Below are 21,028 nucleotides of genomic sequence, written 5' to 3'. Positions count from 1 at the left end.
GTCTTTTATCATTGTGTAGCCTTTTATCACGGTTCAGCCTTTTATCACAGTCTTACCTTTTATCACGGTGTGGCCTTTTATCACGTTGTAACATTTAATCACAGTATGGCCTTTTATCACACTGAAGTCTTTTATCAAAGTATAGCCTTTTATCACAGTGTAGCCCTTTATCATGTTGTTGCCTTTTATCACAGTGTAACCTTTTATCACAGTGTGGCCTTTTATAATGGTGTAACCTTTTATCACAGTGTAGCCTTTTATCATGTTGTAGCCTTTTATCACAGTGTAACCTTTTTTCACAGTGTAACCTTTCATCACAGTGTGGCCTTTTATCACGTTGTAACATTTAAACACAGCATGGCCTTTTATCACAGTCTAACCTTCTTTCACAGTGTAGTCTTTTATCACAGTGTAGCCTTTTTTCACAGTGTGGCCTTTTATCACAGTTTAGCCTTTTATCATATTGTAGCCTTCATCACAGTGTAGCCTTTTATCACAGTGTAACCTTTCATCACTGTGTAACATTTAATCACATTGTAGTCTTTTATCACGTTGTAGCTTTTTATCACAGTGTAGCCTTTTATCATGTTGTAGCCTTTATGACAGTGTAGCCTTTTATCATGTTGTAGCCTTTTATCACAGTCTAACCTTTTTTCACAGTGTAACCTTTCATCACAGTGAAGCCTTTTATCACAGTGTAACCTTTCATCACTGTGTAACCTTTCATCACAGTGTAGCCTTTTATCACAGTGTAGCCTTTTATAATTTTGTTGCCTTTTATCACAGTGTAACCTTTTTTCACAGTGTAACCTTTCATCACAGTGTGGCCTTTGATCATGTTGTTGCCTTTGATCACAGTGTAACCTTTCATCACAGTGTAACCTTTTATCATGTATTAGGCTTTTATCACAGTGTAGCCTTTTATCATGTTGTAGCCTTTATCATAGTGTAGCCTTTTATCATGTTGCAGCCTTTTATCAGAGTGTAACCTTCTTTCACAGTGTAACCTTTCATCACAGTGTGGCCTTTTATCACAGTGTAGTCTTTTATCATTGTGTAGCCTTTTATCACGGTTCAGCCTTTTATCACAGTCTTACCTTTTATCACGGTGTGGCCTTTTATCACGTTGTAACATTTAATCACAGTATGGCCTTTTATCACACTGAAGTCTTTTATCAAAGTATAGCCTTTTATCACAGTGTAGCCCTTTATCATGTTGTTGCCTTTTATCACAGTGTAACCTTTTATCACAGTGTGGCCTTTTATAATGGTGTAACCTTTTATCACAGTGTAGCCTTTTATCATGTTGTAGCCTTTTATCACAGTGTAACCTTTTTTCACAGTGTAACCTTTCATCACAGTGTGGCCTTTTATCACGTTGTAACATTTAAACACAGCATGGCCTTTTATCACAGTGTAACCTTTTATCACAGTGTAGTCTTTTATCAAAGTATAGCCTTTTATCACAGTGTAGCCTTTTATAATTTTGTTGCCTTTTATCACAGTGTAACCTTTTTTCACAGTGTAACCTTTCATCACAGTGTGGCCTTTGATCATGTTGTTGCCTTTGATCACAATGTAACCTTTTATCACAGTGTAGCCTTTTATCACGTTGTAGCCTTTTATCACAGTCTAACCCATTGTCACAGTGTGGCCTTTTATAATGGTGTAACCTTTTATCACAGTGTAGTCATTTATCACAGTGTAGCCTTTAATCACAGTGTGGCCTTTTATCAAAGTGTAGCCTTTTATAATGTTGTAGCCTTTTATCACAGTGTAGTCATTCATCATGTTGTAGCCTTTTATCACAGTTTAGCCTTTTATCATGTTGTAGCCTTTATCACAGTGTAGCCTTTTATCACAGTGTAGCCTTTTATCATGTTGTAGCCTTTTATCAGAGTCTAACCTTCTTTCACAGTGTAGTCTTTTATCACAGTGTAGCCTTTTATCACAGTGTGGCCTTTTATCACAGTGTAGCCTTTTATAATGTTGTAGCCTTTTATCACAGTGTAGTCATTCATCATGTTGTAGCCTTTTATCACAGTTTAGCCTTTTATCATGTTGTAGCCTTAATCACAGTGTAGCCTTTTATCACAATGTACTCTTTTATCATGCTGTTGCCTTTGATCATGTTGCCTTTGATCACAGTGTAACCTTTTATCACAGTGTAGCCTTTTATAATGTTGTAGCCTTTTATCACAGTGTAGTCATTCATCATGTTGTTGCCTTTTATCACAGTTTAGCCTTTTATCATGTTGTAGCCTTTATCACAGTGTAGCCTTTTATCACAGTGTACTCTTTTATCATGTTGTTGCCTTTGATCACAGTGTAGCCTTTTTTCACAGTGTAACCTTTCATCACAGTGTGGCCTTTTATCACAGTGTACTCTTTTATCAAAGTGTGGCTTTTTATCATGGTGTAGCCTTTTATCACAGTGTGGCCTTTTATCACAGTGTACTCTTTTATCAAAGTGTGGCTTTTTCTCATGGTGTAGCCTATTATCACAGTGTAGCCTTTCATCATTTTGTTGCCTTTGATCACAGTCTAACCTTTTATCACAGTGTAACCTTTCATCACAGTGTAACCTTTCATCACGGTGTAACCTTTAATCACAGTGTAGCCTTTTATCACAGTGTAGCCTTTTATAATTTTGTAGCCTTTTATCACAGTGTAGTCATTTATCACAGTGTAGCCTTTTATGATGTTGTAGCCTTTTATCACAGTGTAACCTTTTTTCACAGTGTAACCTTTCATCACAGTGTGGCCTTTGATCATGTTGTTGCCTTTGATCACAGTATAACCTTTTATCACAGTGTAGCCTTTTATAATGTTGTAGCCTTTTATCACAGTGTAGTCATTCATCATTTGTAGACTTTTATCACAGTTTAGCCTTTTATCATATTGTAGCCTTCATCACAGTGTAGCCTTTTATCACAGTGTAACCTTTCATCACTGTGTAACATTTAATCACATTGTAGTCTTTTATCACGTTGTAGCTTTTTATCACAGTGTAGCCTTTTATCATGTTGTAGCCTTTATGACAGTGTAGCCTTTTATCATGTTGTAGCCTTTTATCACAGTCTAACCTTTTTTCACAGTGTAACCTTTCATCACAGTGAAGCCTTTTATCACAGTGTAACCTTTCATCACTGTGTAACCTTTCATCACAGTGTAGCCTTTTATCACAGTGTAGCCTTTTATAATTTTGTTGCCTTTTATCACAGTGTAACCTTTTTTCACAGTGTAACCTTTCATCACAGTGTGGCCTTTGATCATGTTGTTGCCTTTGATCACAGTGTAACCTTTTATCACAGTGTAACCTTTTATCATGTATTAGGCTTTTATCACAGTGTAGCCTTTTATCATGTTGTAGCCTTTATCATAGTGTAGCCTTTTATCATGTTGCAGCCTTTTATCAGAGTGTAACCTTCTTTCACAGTGTAACCTTTCATCACAGTGTGGCCTTTTATCACAGTGTAGTCTTTTATCATTGTGTAGCCTTTTATCACGGTTCAGCCTTTTATCACAGTCTTACCTTTTATCACGGTTCAGCCTTTTATCACGTTGTAACATTTAATCACAGTATGGCCTTTTATCACACTGTAGTCTTTTATCAAAGTATAGCCTTTTATCACAGTGTAGCCCTTTATCATGTTGTTGCCTTTTATCACAGTGTAACCTTTTATCACAGTGTGGCCTTTTATAATGGTGTAACCTTTTATCACAGTGAAGCCTTTTATCATGTTGTAGCCTTTTATCACAGTGTAACCTTTTTTCACAGTGTAACCTTTCATCACAGTGTGGCCTTTTATCACAGTGTACTCTTTTATGAAAGTGTGGCTTTTTATCCTGGTGTAGCCTATTATCACAGTGTAGCCTTTTATCATGTTGTTGCCTTTGATCATGTTGTTGCCTTTGATCATGTTGTTGCCTTTTATCACAGTGTAACCTTTTTTCACAGTGTTACCTTTTATCACAGTGTAGCCTTTTATCACGTTGTAGCCTTTTATCACAGTGTAATCTTTTATCATTGTGTAGTCTTTTATCACGGTTCAGCCTTTTATCACAGTCTTTCCTTTTATCACGGTGTGGCCCTTTATCACGTTGTTACATTTAATCACAGTATGGCCTTTTATCACACTGTAGTCTTTTATCAAAGTATAGCCTTTTATCACAGTGTAGCCCTTTATCATGTTGTTGCCTTTTATCACAGTGTAACATTTTATCACAGTGTAACCTTTCGTCACAGTGCTGCCTTTTATCACAGTGTAGCCTTTTATCACGTTGTAGCCTTTTATCACGGTTCAGCCTTTTATCACAGTCTAACCTTTCATCACTGTGTAACCTTTAATCACAGTGTAGCCTTTTATCACAGTGTGGCCTTTTATCACAGTGTAGTCTTTTATCACAGTGTAGCCTTTTATCACAGTGTAGCCTTTTATCACAGTGTAACCTTTTTTCACAGTGAAACCTTTCATCATGTTGTAGCCTTTATCATAGTGTAGCCTTTTATCATGTTGTTGCCTTTTATCACAGTGTAGCCTTTTATCATGTTGTAGCCTTTATCACAGTGTAGCCTTTTATCACAGTGTAACCTTTCATCACGGTGTAGCCTTTTATAATGTTGTAGCCTTTTGTCACTGTGTAGCCTTTTATCACAGTGTAGCCTTTTATCACAGTGTAGTCATTTATCACAGTGTAGCCTTTTATCATGTTGTAGCCTTATATCAGAGTGTAACCCTCTTTCACAGTGTAGTCTTTTATCACAGTGTAGCCTTTTATCACAGTGTGGCCTTTTATCAGAGTGTACTCTTTTATCAAAGTGTGGCTTTTTATCATGGTGTAGCCTATTATCACAGTGTAGCCTTTTATCATGTTGTTGCCTTTGATCATGTTGTTGCCTTTGATCACAGTGTGGCCTTTTATCACAGTGTAACCTTTTATCATGTAGTAGGTTTTTATCACAGTGTAGCCTTTTATCATGTTGTTGCCTTTGATCATGTTGCCTTTGATCACAGTGTAACATTTTATCACAGTGTAGCCTTTTATAATGTTGTAGCCTTTTATCACAATGTAGTCTTTTGTCACAGTGTAGCCTTTTATCACAGTCTAACCTTTTATCACAGTGTGGCCTTTTATAATGGTGTAACCTTTTATCACAGTGTAGCCTTTTATCAAAGTGTGGCTTTTTATCCTGGTGTAGCCTATTATCACAGTGTAGCCTTTTATCATGTTGTTGCCTTTGATCATGTTGTTGCCTTTTATCACAGTGTAACCTTTTTTCACAGTGTAAACTTTTATCACAGTGTAGCCTTTTATCACGTTGTAGCCTTTTATCACAGTGTAACCTTTTTTCACAGTGTAACCTTTCATCACAGTGAAGCCTTTTATCACAGTGTAACCTTTCATCACTGTGTAGCCTTTTATCACAGTGTCGCCTTTTATAATTTTATTGCCTTTTATCACAGTGTAACCTTTTTTCACAGTGTTGCCTTTGATCATGTTGTTGCCTTTTATCACAGTGTAACCTTTTTTCACAGTGTAACCTTTTATCACAGAGTAACCTTTTATCATGTATTAGGTTTTTATCACAGTGTAGCCTTTTATCATGTTGTAGCCTTTATCACAGTGTAACCTTTCGTCACAGTGCTGCCTTTTATCACAGTCTAGCCTTTTATCACGTTGTAGCCTTTTATCACAGTGTAACCTTTCAACACAGTGTGGCCTTTTATCACAGTGTAGTCTTTTATCAATGTGTAGCCTTTTATCACGGTTCAGACTTTTATCACAGTGTAACCTTTTATCACAGTGTAGCCTTTCATCACGTTGTAGCCTTTTATCACAGTCTAACCCATTGTCACAGTGTGGCCTTTTATAATGGTGTAACCTTTTATCACAATGTAGTCATTTATCACAGTGTAGCCTTTTATCATGTTGTAACCTTTTATCACAGTGTAGCCTTTTATCACGTTGTAGCCTTTTATCACAGTGTAATCTTTTATCATTGTGTAGTCTTTTATCACGGTTCAGCCTTTTATCACAGTCTTTCCTTTTATCACGGTGTGGCCTTTTATCACGTTGTTACATTTAATCACAGTATGGCCTTTTATCACACTGTAGTCTTTTATCAAAGTATAGCCTTTTATCACAGTGTAGCCCTTTATCATGTTGTTGCCTTTTATCACAGTGTAACATTTTATCACAGTGTAACCTTTCGTCACAGTGCTGCCTTTTATCACAGTGTAGCCTTTTATCACGTTGTAGCCTTTTATCACGGTTCAGCCTTTTATCACAGTCTAACCTTTCATCACTGTGTAACCTTTAATCACAGTGTAGCCTTTTATCACAGTGTGGCCTTTTATCACAGTGTAGTCTTTTATCACAGTGTAGCCTTTTATCACAGTGTAGCCTTTTATCACAGTGTAACCTTTTTTCACAGTGAAACCTTTCATCATGTTGTAGCCTTTATCATAGTGTAGCCTTTTATCATGTTGTTGCCTTTTATCACAGTGTAGCCTTTTATCATGTTGTAGCCTTTATCACAGTGTAGCCTTTTATCACAGTGTAACCTTTCATCACGGTGTAGCCTTTTATAATGTTGTAGCCTTTTGTCACTGTGTAGCCTTTTATCACAGTGTAGCCTTTTATCACAGTGTAGTCATTTATCACAGTGTAGCCTTTTATCATGTTGTAGCCTTATATCAGAGTGTAACCCTCTTTCACAGTGTAGTCTTTTATCACAGTGTAGCCTTTTATCACAGTGTGGCCTTTTATCAGAGTGTACTCTTTTATCAGAGTGTACTCTTTTATCAAAGTGTGGCTTTTTATCATGGTGTAGCCTATTATCACAGTGTAGCCTTTTATCATGTTGTTGCCTTTGATCATGTTGTTGCCTTTGATCACAGTGTGGCCTTTTATCACAGTGTAACCTTTTATCATGTAGTAGGTTTTTATCACAGTGTAGCCTTTTATCATGTTGTTGCCTTTGATCATGTTGCCTTTGATCACAGTGTAACATTTTATCACAGTGTAGCCTTTTATAATGTTGTAGCCTTTTATCACAGTGTAGTCTTTTGTCACAGTGTAGCCTTTTATCACAGTCTAACCTTTTATCACAGTGTGGCCTTTTATAATGGTGTAACCTTTTATCACAGTGTAGCCTTTTATCAAAGTGTGGCTTTTTATCCTGGTGTAGCCTATTATCACAGTGTAGCCTTTTATCATGTTGTTGCCTTTGATCATGTTGTTGCCTTTTATCACAGTGTAACCTTTTTTCACAGTGTAAACTTTTATCACAGTGTAGCCTTTTATCACGTTGTAGCCTTTTATCACAGTGTAACCTTTTTTCACAGTGTAACCTTTCATCACAGTGAAGCCTTTTATCACAGTGTAACCTTTCATCACTGTGTAGCCTTTTATCACAGTGTCGCCTTTTATAATTTTATTGCCTTTTATCACAGTGTAACCTTTTTTCACAGTGTTGCCTTTGATCATGTTGTTGCCTTTTATCACAGTGTAACCTTTTTTCACAGTGTAACCTTTTATCACAGTGTAACCTTTTATCATGTATTAGGTTTTTATCACAGTGTAGCCTTTTATCATGTTGTAGCCTTTATCACAGTGTAACCTTTTATCACAGTGTAACCTTTTATCATGTATTAGGTTTTTATCACAGTGTAGCCTTTTATCATGTTGTAGCCTTTATCACAGTGTAGCCTTTTATCATGTTGTAGACTTTTTTCACAGTGTGGCCTTTTATCACAGTGTAGTCTTTTATCAATGTGTAGCCTTTTATCACGGTTCAGCCTTTTATCACAGTGTACTCTTTTATCACAGTGTAGTCTTTTATCAAAGTATAGCCTTTTATCACAGTGTAGCCCTTTATCATGTTGTTGCCTTTTATCACAGTGTAGACTTTTATCATGTTGTAGCCTTTATCACAGTGTAGCCTTTTATCACAGTGTAACCTTTCATCACGGTGTAGCCTTTTATATTCTTGTAGCCTTTTGTCACTGTGTAGCCTTTTATCACAGTGAATTCTTTTATCAAAGTGTAGCCTTTTATCACAGTCTAACCTTTTATCACAGTGTGGCCTTTTATAATGGTGTAACCTTTTATCACAGTGTAGCCTTTTATCATGTTGTAGCCTTTTATCACAGTGTAGCCTTTTATCATGCTGTTGCCTTTGATCATGTTGTTGCCTTTGATGACAGTGTAACCTTTTATCACAGTGTAACCTTTTATCATGTAGTAGGTTTTTTTCAAAGTGTAGCCTTTTGTCACTGTGTAGCCTTTTATCTCAGTGTAGCCTTTTATCACAGTGTAGCCTTTTATCAGAGTGTACTCTTTTATCAAAGTGTGGCTTTTTATCATGGTGTAGCCTATTATCACAGTGTAGCCTTTTATCACAGTGTAGCCTTTTATCATGTTGTTTCCTTTGATCATGTTGTTGCCTTTGATCACAGTGTGGCCTTTTATCACAGTGTAACCTTTTATCATGTAGTAGGTTTTTATCACAGTGTAGCCTTTTATCATGTTGTTGCCTTTGATCATGTTGCGTTTGATCACAGTGTAACATTTTATCACAGTGTAGCCTTTTATAATGTTGTGGCCTTTTATCACAGTGTAGTCTTTTGTCACAGTGTGGCCTTTTATCAGAGTGTACTCTTTTATCAAAGTGTGGCTTTTTATCATGGTGTAGCCTATTATCACAGTGTAGCCTTTTATCACAGTGTAGCCTTTTATCATGTTGTTGCCTTTGATCATGTTGTTGCCTTTGATCACAGTGTGGCCTTTTATCACAGTGTAACCTTTTATCATGTAGTAGGTTTTTATCACAGTGTAGCCTTTTATCATGTTGTTGCCTTTGACCATGTTGCCTTTGATCACAGTGTAACATTTTATCACAGTGTAGCCTTTTATAATGTTGTAGCCTTTTATCACAGTGTAGTCTTTTGTCACAGTGTAGCCTTTTATCACAGTCTAACCTTTTATCACAGTGTGGCCTTTTATAATGGTGTAACCTTTTATCACAGTGTAGCCTTTTATCATGTTGTAGCCTTTTATCACAGTGTAACCTTTTTTCACAGTGTAACCTTTCATCACAGAATGGCCTTTTATCACAGTGTACTCTTTTATCAAAGTGTGGCTTTTTATCCTGGTGTAGCCTATTATCACAGTGTAGCCTTTTATCATGTTGTTGCCTTTGATCATGTTGTTGCCTTTTATCACAGTGTAACCTTTTATCACAGTGTAGCCTTTTATCACGTTGTAGACTTTTATCACAGTGTAGCCTTTTATCACAGTGTAACCTTTCATCACAGTGTGGCCTTTTAACACAGTGTAGTCTTTTATCAATGTGTAGCCTTTTATCACGGTTCAGCCTTTTATCACAGTCTTACCTTTTATCACGGTGTGGCCTTTTATCACGTTGTAACATTTAATCACAGTATGGCCTTTTATCACAGTGTAACCTTTTATCACAGTGTAGTCTTTTATCAAAGTATAGCCTTTTATCACAGTGTAGCCCTTTATCATGTTGTTGCCTTTTATCACAGTGTAACCTTTTATCATGTATTAGGTTTTTATCACAGTGTAGACTTTTATCGCGGTTCAGCCTTTTATCACAGTGTAACCTTTTATCACAGTGTAGTCTGTTATCAAAGTGTAGCCTTTTATCACGGTTTAGCCTTTTATCACAGTGTAACCTTTCGTCACAGTGCTGCCTTTTATCACAGTGTAGCCTTTTATCACGTTGTAGCCTTTTATCACAGTGTAACCTTTTATCAATGTGTAGCCTTTTATCACGGTTCAGCCTTTTATCACAGTGTAGACTTTTATCGCGGTTCAGCCTTTTATCACAGTATAACCTTTTATCACAGTGTAGTCTGTTATCAAAGTGTAGCCTTTTATCACGGTTTAGCCTTTTATCACATTGTACCCTTTTATCACAGTGTAGCCTTTTATCACAGTGTAACCTTTCGTCACAGTGCTGCCTTTTATCACAGTGTAGCCTTTTATCACGTTGTAGCCTTTTATCACAGTGTAGTCTTTTATCAATGTGTAGCCTTTTATCACGGTTCAGCCTTTTATCACGTTGTAGCCTTTTATCACAGTCTAACCCATTGTCACAGTGTGGCCTTTTATAATGGTGTAACCTTTTTTCACAGTGTAGTCATTTATCACAGTGTAGCCTTTTATCATGTTGTAGCCTTTTATCACAGTGTAACTTTTTATCACAGTGTAACCTTTCATCACAGTGTACTCTTTTATCAAAGTGTGGCTTTTTATCACAGTGTAGCCTTGTATCATGTTGTTGCCTTTGATCATGTTTTTGCATTTGATCACAGTGTAACCTTTTATCACAGTGTAGCCTTTTATAATGTTGTAGCCTTTTATCACAGTGTAGTCATTCATCATGTTGTAGCCTTTTATCACAGTTTAGCCTTTTATCATGTTGTAGCCTTTTATCACAGTGTAACCTTTTATCACAGTGTGGCCTTTTATCACAGTGTAGTCTGTTATCAAAGTGTAGCCTTTTATCACGGTTTAGCCTTTTATCACATTGTACCCTTTTATCAAAGTGTAGCCTTTTATCACAGTGTAGTCTTTTATCAAATTGTAACCTTTTATCACGGTGTGGCCTTTTATCTCGTTGTAGCCTTTTATAATGTTGTAGCCTTTTGTCACTGTGTAGCCTTTTATCACAGTGTAACCTTTTATCACAGTGGATTCTTTTATCAAAGTGTAGCCTTTTATCACAGTGTGGCCTTTTATCACCGTGTATTTTTTATAATGGTGTAATCTTTTATTACAGTGTAGTCTTTCGTCACAGTGTAGCCTTTTATCACAGTCTAACCTTTTATCACAGTGTGGCCTTTTATAATGGTGTAACCTTTTATCACAGTGTAACCTTTTATCACAGTGTGGCTTTTTATCATGGTGTAGCCTATTATCACAGTGTAGCCTTTTATCATGTTGTTGCCTTTGATCATGTTGTTGCCTTTGATCACAGTGTAACCTTTTATCACAGTGTAACCTTTTATCATGTAGTAGGTTTTTTTCAAAGTGTAGCCTTTTATCACAGTGTGGCCTTTTATCACAGTGTAGTTTTTATAATGGTGTAACCTTTTATCACAGTGTAGTCTTTCGTCACAGTGTAGCCTTTTTTCACAGTCTAACCTTTTATCACAGTGTGGCCTTTTATAATGGTGTAACCTTTTATCACAGTGTAGCCTTTTATCATGTTGTAGCCTTTTATCACAGTGCCACCTTTTTTCACAGTGTAACCTTTCATCACAGTGTGGCCTTTTATCACAGTGTACTCTTTTATCACAGTGTAGCCTTTTATCATGTTGTTGCCTTTGATCATGTTGCCTTTGATCATGTTGCCTTTGATCACAGTGTAACCTTTTATCACAGTGTAGCCTTTTATCACAGTGTAGCCTTTTATAATGTTGTAGCCTTTTATCACAGTGTAGTCATTCATCATGTTGTAGCCTTTTATCACAGTTTAGCCTTTATCACAGTGTAGCCTTTTATCACAGTGTAACCTTTCATCACTGTGTAACCTTTAATCACAGTGTAGCCTTTTATCACAGTGTTGCCTTTTATCACAGTGTAGTCTTTTATCAATGTGTAGCCTTTTATCACGGTTCAGCCTTTTATCACAGTGTAACCTTTTATCACAGTGTAGTCATTCATCATGTTGTAGCCTTTTATCACAGTCTAACCTTTTATCACGGTGTGGCCTTTTATCACGTTGTAACATTTCATCACAGTGTAACCTTTCATCACAGTGTGGCCTTTTATCACAGTGTACTCTTTTATCAAAGTGTGGCTTTTTATCACAGTGTAGCCTTTTATCATGTTGTTGCATTTGATCATGTTGTTGTCTTTGATCACAGTGTAGCCTTTTATAATGTTGTAGCCTTTTATCACAGTGTAGTCATTCATCATGTTGTAGCCTTGTATCACAGTTAAGCCTTTTATCATGTTGTAGCCTTTTATCACAGTGCTGCCTTTTATCACAGTGTGGCCTTTTATCACAGTGTAGTCTGTTATCAAAGTGTAGCCTTTCATCACGGTTTAGCCTTTTATCACATTGTACCCTTTTATCACAGTGTAGCCTTTTATCACAGTGTAGTCTTTTATCAAAGTGTAACCTTTTATCACGGTGTGGCCTTTTATCATGTTGTAGCCTTTTATAATGTTGTAGCCTTTTATCACAGTGTAGTCTTTTATCACAGTGTAACCTTTTATCACAGTGTAGCCTTTTATCACAGTGTAACCTTTTTTCACAGTGTAACCTTTCATCACTGTGTAACCTTTCATCACAGTGTAGCCTTTTATCACAGTGTAGCCTTTTATAATTTTGTTGCCTTTTATCATGTATTAGGTTTTTATCACAGTGTAGCCTTTTATCAAGTTGTAGCCTTTATCACAGTGTAGCCTTTTATCACGTTGTAGCCTTTTATCACAGTGTGGCTTTTTATCATGGTGTAGCCTATTATCACAGTGTAGCCTTTTATCATGTTGTTGTCTTTGATCATGTTGTTGCCTTTTATCACAGTGTAACCTTTTTTCACAGTGTAACCTTTCATCACAGTTTAGCCTTTTATCACAGTGTAGCCTTTTATAATTGTGTTGCCTTTTATCACAGTGTAACCTTTCATCACTGTGTAACCTTTCATCACAGTGTAGCCTTCTATCACAGTGTAGCCTTTTATAATTTTGTTGCCTTTTATCACAGTGTAACCTTTTTTCACAGTGTAACCTTTCATCACAGTGTGGCCTTTGATCATGTTGTTGCATTTGATCACAGTGTAACCTTTTATCACAGTGTAGCCTTTTATCATGTATTAGGTTTTTATCACAGTGTAGCCTTTTATCACAGTGTAGCCTTTCATCATGTTGTAGCCTTTTACCACAGTCTAACCCATTGTCACAGTGTGACCTTTTATAATGGTGTAACCTTTTATCACAGTGTAGTCATTTATCACAGTGTAGCCTTTTATCATGTTGTTGCCTTTTATCAGAGTCTAACCTTCTTTCACAGTGTAGTCTTTTATCACAGTGTAGCCTTTTATCACAGTGTGGCCTTTTATCACAGTGTAGCCTTTTATCATGTTGTTGCCTTTGATCATGTTGCCTTTGATCACAGTGTAACCTTTTATCACAGTGTAACCTTTCATCACAGTTTAGCCTTTTATCACAGTGTAGCCTTTATAATTGTGTTGCCTTTTATCACAGTGTAACCTTTCATCACTGTGTAACCTTTCATCACAGTGTAGCCTTCTATCACAGTGTAGCCTTTTATAATTTTGTTGCCTTTTATCACAGTGTAACCTTTTTTCACAGTGTAACCTTTCATCACAGTGTGGCCTTTGATCATGTTGTTGCATTTGATCACAGTGTAGCCTTTTATCACAGTGTAGCCTTTCATCACGTTGTAGCCTTTTACCACAGTCTAACCCATTGTCACAGTGTGACCTTTTATAATGGTGTAACCTTTTATCACAGTGTAGTCATTTATCACAGTGTAGCCTTTTATCATGTTGTTGCCTTTTATCAGAGTCTAACCTTCTTTCACAGTGTAGTCTTTTATCACAGTGTGGCCTTTTATCACAGTGTAGCCTTTTATCATGTTGTTGCCTTTGATCATGTTGCCTTTGATCACAGTGTAACCTTTTATCACAGTGTAGCTTTTTATAATGTTGTAGCCTTTTATCACAGTGTAGTCATTCATCATGTTGTAGCCTTTTATCAGAGTTTAGCCTTTTATCATGTTGTAGCCTTTATCACAGTGTAGCCTTTTATCACAGTGTACTCTTTTATCATATTGTTGCCTTTGATCATGTTGTTGCCTTTGATCACAGTGTAGCCTTTTATCACGGTGTGGCATTTTATCACATTGTAACATTTAATCACATTGTAGTCTTTTATCACGTTGTAGCTTTTTATCACAGTGTAGCCTTTTATCATGTTGTAGCCTTTATCACAGTGTAGCCTTTTATGATGTTGTAGCCTTTTATCACAGTGTACTCTTTTATCAAAGTGTGGCTTTTTATCACAGTGTAGCCTTTTATCATGTTGTTGCCTTTGATCATGTTGTTGCCTTTGATCACTGTGTAACCTTTTATCACAGTGTAGGCTTTTATCACAGTGTAGCCTTTTATAATTTTGTAGCCTTTTATCACAGTGTGGCCTTTTATAATTTTGTTGCCTTTTTTCACAGTGTAGCCTTTTATAATTGTGTTGCCTTTTATCACAGTGTAACCTTTCATCACTGTGTAACCTTTCATCACAGTGTAGCCTTCTATCACAGTGTAGCCTTTTATGATGTTGTAGCCTTTTATCACAGTGTAACCTTTTTTCACAGTGTAACCTTTCATCACAGTGTGGCCTTTGATCATGTTGTTGCCTTTGATCACAGTATAACCTTTTATCACAGTGTAGCCTTTTATAATGTTGTTGCCTTTGATCATGTTGTTACCTTTGATCACAGTGTAACCTTTTATCACAGTGTAGCCTTTTATAATGTAGTAGGCTTTTTTCAAAGTGTAGCCTTTTATCACAGTGTAGCCTTTTATCACAGTGTAGTCTTTTATCAAAGTGTAACCTTTTATCACGGTGGGGCCTTTTATCACAGTGTAGTCTTTTATAATTTTGTAGCCTTTTATCACAGTGTAGTCATTTATCACAGTGTAGCCTTTTATGATCTTGTAACCTTTTTTCACAGTGTAACCTTTCATCAGAGTGTGGCCTTTGATCATGTTGTTGCCTTTGATCACAGTATAACCTTTCATCACGGTGTAGCCTTTTATCATGTTGCAGCCTTTTATCACAGTGTAACCTTTTATAATTTTGTTGCCTTTTATCACAGTGTGGCCTTTTATAATTTTGTTGCCTTTTTTCACAGTGTAACCTTTCGTCACAGTGTGGCCTTTTATCACAGTGTAGTCTTTTATCAATGTGTAGCCTTTTATCACGGTTCAGCCTTTTATCACAGTCTACCTTTTATCACGGTGTGGCCTTTTATCACGTTGTAACATTTAATCACAGCATGGCCTTTTATCACAGTGTAACCTTTTATCACAGTGTAGTCTTTTATCAAAGTATAGCTTTTTATCACAGTGTAGCCTTTTATAATTTTGTTGCCTTTTATCACAGTGTAACCTTTTTTCACAGTGTAACGTTTTATCACGGTGTGGCCTTTTATCACGTTGTAACATTTCATCACAGTGTAGCCTTTTATCACGTTGTAGCCTTTCAACACAGTGTGGCCTTTTATCACAGTGTGGCCTTTGATCATGTTGTTGCCTTTGATCACAGTATAACCTTTTATCACAGTGTAGCCTTTTATAATGTTGTAGCCTTTATCACAGTGTAGCCTTTTATCACAGTGTAACCTTTCATCACGGTGTAGCCTTTTATCATGTTGCAGCCTTTTATCACAGTGTAACCTTTTTTCACAGTGTAACCTTTCATCACAGTGTGGCCTTTTATCACAGTGTACTCTTTTATCAAAGTGTGGCTTTTTATCATGGTGTAGCCTATTATCACAGTGTTGCCTTTTATCATGTTGTTGCCTTTGATCATGTTGTTGCCTTTGATCACAGTGTAACCTTTTATCACAGTGTAACCTTTTATCATGTAGTAGGTTTTTATCACAGTGTAGCCTTTTATCATGTTGTAGCCTTTATCACAGTGTAGCCTTTTATCACAGTGTAACCTTTTATCACAGTGGATTCTTTTATCAAAGTGTAGTCTTTTATCACAGTGTAGCCTTTTATCATGTTGTAGCCTTTTTATCACAGTGTACTCTTTTATCAAAGTGTGGCTTTTTATCACAGTGTAGCCTTTTATCATGTTGTTGCCTTTGATCATGTTGTTGCCTTTGATCATAGTGTAACCTTTTATCACAGTGTAGCCTTTTATAATGTAGTAGGCTTTTTTCAAAGTGTAGCCTTTTATCACAGTGTAGCCTTTTATCACAGTGTAGTCTTTTATCAAAGTGTAACCTTTTATCACGGTGGGGCCTTTTATCACAGTGTAGTCTTTTATCAAAGTGTAACCTTTTATCACGGTGGGGCCTTTTATCACGTTGTAGCCTTTTATAATCTTGAAGCCTTTTGTCACTGTGTAGCCTTTTATCACAGTGTAACCTTTTATCACAGTGTAGTCTTTTATCAAAGTGTAACCTTTTATCACGGTGGGGCCTTTTATCACGTTGTAGCCTTTTATCACAGTGTAACCTTTTATCACAGTGGATTCTTTTATCAAAGTGTAGCCTTTTATCACAGTGTGGCCTTTTATCACCGTGTAACCTTTCATCACAGTGTGGCCTTTTATCACAGTGTACTCTTTTATCAAAGTGTGGCTTTTTATCATGCTGTAGCCTATTATCACAGTGTAGCCTTTTATCATGTTGTTGCCTTTGATTACAGTGTAACCTTTTATCACAGTGTAGCCTTTTATCATGTTGTAGCCTTTATCACAGTGTAGCCTTTTATCACAGTGTAACCTTTCGTCACAGTGCTGCCTTTTATCACAGTGTAGCCTTTTATAATTTTCTAGCCTTTTATCACAGTGTAGTCATTTATCACAGTGTAGCCTTTGATCATGTTGTAGCCTTTTATCAGAGTGTAATCTTCTTTCACAGTGTAGTCTTTTCTCACAGTGTAGCCTTTTATCACAGTGTGTCCTTTGATCATGTTGTTGCCTTTGATCACAGTATAACCTTTTATCACAGTGTAGTCTGTTATCAAAGTGTAGCCTTTCATCACGGTTTAGCCTTTTATCACATTGTACCCTTTTATCACAGTGTAGCCTTTTATCACAGTGTAGTCTTTTATCAAAGTGTAACCTTTTATCACGGTGGGGCCTTTTATCACAGTGTAGTCTTTTATCAAAGTGTAACCTTTTATCACGGTGGGGCCTTTTATCACGTTGTAGCCTTTTATAATGTTGTAGCCTTTTGTCACTGTGTAGCCTTTTATCACAGTGTGGCCTTTTATCACCGTGTAACCTTTCATCACAGTGTGGCCTTTTATCACAGTGTACTCTTTTATCAAAGTGTGGCTTTTTATCATGCTGTAGCCTATTATCACAGTGTAGCCTTTTATCATGTTGTTGCCTTTGATCATGTTGTTGCCTTTGATTACAGTGTAACCTTTTATCACAGTGTAACCTTTTATCATGTAGTAGGTTTTTATCACAGTGTAGCCTTTTATCATGTTGTAGCCTTCATCACAGTGTAGCCTTTTATCACAGTGTAACCTTTCATCACGGTGTAGCCTTTTATATTGTTGTAGCCTTTTGTCACTGTGTAGCCTTTTATCACAGTGTAGTCAATTATCACAGTGAAGCCTTTTATCATGTTGTAGCCTTATATCAGAGTGTAACCCTCTTTCACAGTGTAGTCTTTTATCACAGTGTAGCCTTTTATCACAGAGTGGCCTTTTATCAGAGTGTACTCTTTTATCAAAGTGTGGTTTTTTATCATGGTGTAGCCTATTATCACAGTCTAGCCTTTTATCACAGTGTAACCTTTCGTCACAGTGCTGCCTTTTATCACAGTGTAGTCTTTTATCAAAGTGTAACCTTTTATCACGGTGGGGCCTTTTATCACGTTGTAGCCTTTTATAATGTTGTAGCCTTTTGTCACTGTGTAGCCTTTTATCACAGTGTAACCTTTTATCACAGTGGATTCTTTTATCAAAGTGTAGCCTTTTATCACAGTGTGGCCTTTTATCACCGTGTAACCTTTCATCACAGTGTGGCCTTTTATCACAGTGTACTCTTTTATCAAAGTGTGGCTTTTTATCATGCTGTATTCTATTATCACAGTGTAGCCTTTTATCACAGTGTGGCCTTTTATCACAGTGTACTCTTTTATCAAAGTGTGGCTTTTGATCATGGTGTTGCCTATTATCACAGTGTAGCCTTTTATCACAGTGTAACCTTTCGTCACAGTGCTGCCTTTTATTACAGTGTAGCCTTTTATAATTTTCTAGCCTTTTATCACAGTGTAGTCATTTATCACAGTGTAGCCTTTGATCATGTTGTAGCCTTTTATCAGAGTGTAATCTTCTTTCACAGTGTAGTCTTTTCTCACAGTGTAGCCTTTTATCACAGTGTGGCCTTTGATCATGTTGTTGCCTTTGATCACAGTATAACCTTTTATCACAGTGTAGCCTTTTATAATGTTGTAGCCTTTTATCACAGTGTAGTCATTCATCATTTGTAGCCTTTTATCACAGTTTAGCCTTTTATCATATTGTAGCCTTCATCACAGTGTAGCCTTTTATCACAGTGTAGCCTTTTTTCACAGTGTAACCTTTTATCATGTAGTAGGTTTTTATCACAGTGTAGCCTTTTATCATGTTGTAGCCTTTATCACAGTGTAGCCTTTTATCACAGTGTAACCTTTCATCACAGTGTGGCCTTTTATCACAGTGTACTCTTTTATCAAAGTGTGGCTTTTTATCATGGTGTAGCCTATTATCACAGTGTAGCCTTTTATCACAGTGTAGCCTTTTATCATGTTGTTGCCTTTGATCATGTTGTTGCCTTTGATCACAGTGTAACCTTTTATCACAGTGTAGCCTTTTATCATGTAGTATGTTTTTTTCAAAGTGTAGACTTTTATCACAGTGTGGCCTTTTATCACAGTGTAGTTTTTGTAATGGTGTAACCTTCTTTCACAGTGTAACCTTTCGTCACAGTGTTACCTTTTATCACAGTGTAGCCTTTTATCACTTTGTAGCCTTTTATCACAGTGTAACCTTTTGTCACAGTGTAGCCTTTTATCACAGTGTAACCTTTCATCACAGTGTGGCCTTTTATCACAGTGTAGTCTTTTATCAATGTGTAGCCTTTTATCACAGTGTGGCCTTTTATCACAGTGTAACCTTTTATCACAGTGCAGTCTTTTATCAAAGTATAGCCTTTTATCACAGTGTAGCCTTTTATGATTTTGTTGCCTTTTATCACAGTGTAACCTTTTTTCACAGTGTAACCTTTCATCACAGTGTGGCCTTTGATCATGTTGTTGCCTTTGATCACAGTGTAACCTTTCGTCACAGTGCTGCCTTTTATCACAGTGTAACCTTTTATCACGTTGTAGCCTTTTATCACGGTTCAACCTTTTATCACAGTCTAACGTTTTATCACGGTGTGGCCTTTTATCACGTTCTAACATTTCATCATAGTGTAGTCTTTAATCACGTTGTAGCCTTTGATCACAGTGTAACCTTTCAACACAGTGTGGCCTTTTATCACAGTGTAGTCTTTTATCAATGTGTAGCCTTTTATCACGGTTCAGCCTTTTATCACAGTGTAGCCTTTCATCACGTTGTAGCCTTTTATCACAGTCTAACCCATTGTCACAGTGTGGCCTTTTATAATGGTGTAACCTTTTATCACAGTGTAGTCATTTATCACAGTGTAGCCTTTTATCATGTTGTAGCCTTTTATCAGAGTCTAACCTTCTTTCACAGTGTAGTCTTTTATCACAGTGTAGCCTTTTATCACAGTGCTGCCTTTTATCAAAGTGTGGCTTTTTATCATGGTGTAGCCTATTATCACAGTGTAGCCTTTTATCACAGTGTAGTCTTTTATCAAAGTGTAACCTTTTATCACGGTGTAACCTTTAATCACAGTGTAGCCTTTTATCATGTTGTTGCCTTTGATCATGTTGTTGCCTTTGATCACAGTGTAACCTTTCATCACAGTGTAACCTTTCATCACGGTGTAACCTTTAATCACAGTGTAGCCTTTTATCACAGTGTAGCCTTTTATAATTTTGTAGCCTTTTATCACAGTGTAGTCATTTATCACAGTGTAGCCTTTTATGATGTTGTAGCCTTTTATCACAGTGTAATCTTTTTTCACAGTGTAACCTTTCATCATGTTGTTGCCTTTGATCACAGTATAACCTTTTATCACAGTGTAGCCTTTTATAATGTTGTAGCCTTTTATCACAGTGTAGTCATTCATCATTTGTAGCCTTTTATCACAGTTTAGCCTTTTATCATATTGTAGCCTTCATCACAGTGTAGCCTTTTATCACAGTGTAACCTTTCATCACTGTGTAACCTTTAATCACAGTGTAGCCTTTTTTCACAGTGTAACCTTTCATCACAGTGTGGCCTTTGATCATGTTGTTGCCTTTGATCACAGTATAACCTTTTATCACAGTGTAGCCTTTTATAATGTTGTAGCCTTTTATCACAGTGTAACCTTTTATCACAGTGTAGCCTTTTATCATGTTGTTGCCTTTGATCACAGTGTAACCTTTTATCATGTAGTATGTTTTTTTCAAAGTGTAGACTTTTATCACAGTGTGGCCTTTTATCACAGTGTAGTTTTTGTAATGGTGTAACCTTTTATCACACTGTAGTCTTTCGTCACAGTGTAGCCTTTTTTCTCAGTCTAACCTTTTATCACAGTGTGGCCTTTTATAATGGTGTAACCTTTTATCACAGTGTAGCCTTTTATCATGTTGTAGCCTTTTATCACAGTGTAACCTTTTTTCACAGTGTAACCTTTCATCACAGTGTGGGCTTTTATCACAGTGTACTCTTTTATCAAAGTATAGCCTTTTATCACGTTGTGGCCTTTTATCATGTTGTAACATTTAATCACGTTGTAGTCTTTTATCACGTTGTAGCTTTTTATCACAGTGTAGCCTTTTATCATGTTGTAGCCTTTTATCACAGTGTAATCTTTTTTCACAGTGTAACCTTTCATCACAGTGTGGCCTTTTATCACAGTGTACTCTTTTATCAAAGTGTGGCTTTTTATCATGGTGTAGCCTATTATCACAGTGTAGCCTTTTATCATGTTGTAGCTTTTTATCACAGTGTAACCTTTTTTCACAGTGTAACCTTTTATCACAGTGTAGCCTTTTATCACAGTGTAGCCTTTTATCATGTTGTAGCCTTTTATCACAGTGTAACCTTTTTTCACAGTGTAACCTTTCATCACAGTGTGGCCTTTTATCACAGTGTACTCTTTTATCAAA

This window comes from Semicossyphus pulcher, unplaced genomic scaffold, assembly GCF_022749685.1.
Source record: "Semicossyphus pulcher isolate SPU_LCO1_2020_fin unplaced genomic scaffold, fSemPul1.0.p SCAF_5, whole genome shotgun sequence".
Taxonomy (NCBI): Eukaryota; Metazoa; Chordata; class Actinopteri; order Labriformes; family Labridae; genus Semicossyphus; species Semicossyphus pulcher.
Note: the sequence above shows the minus strand (reverse complement) of the source record.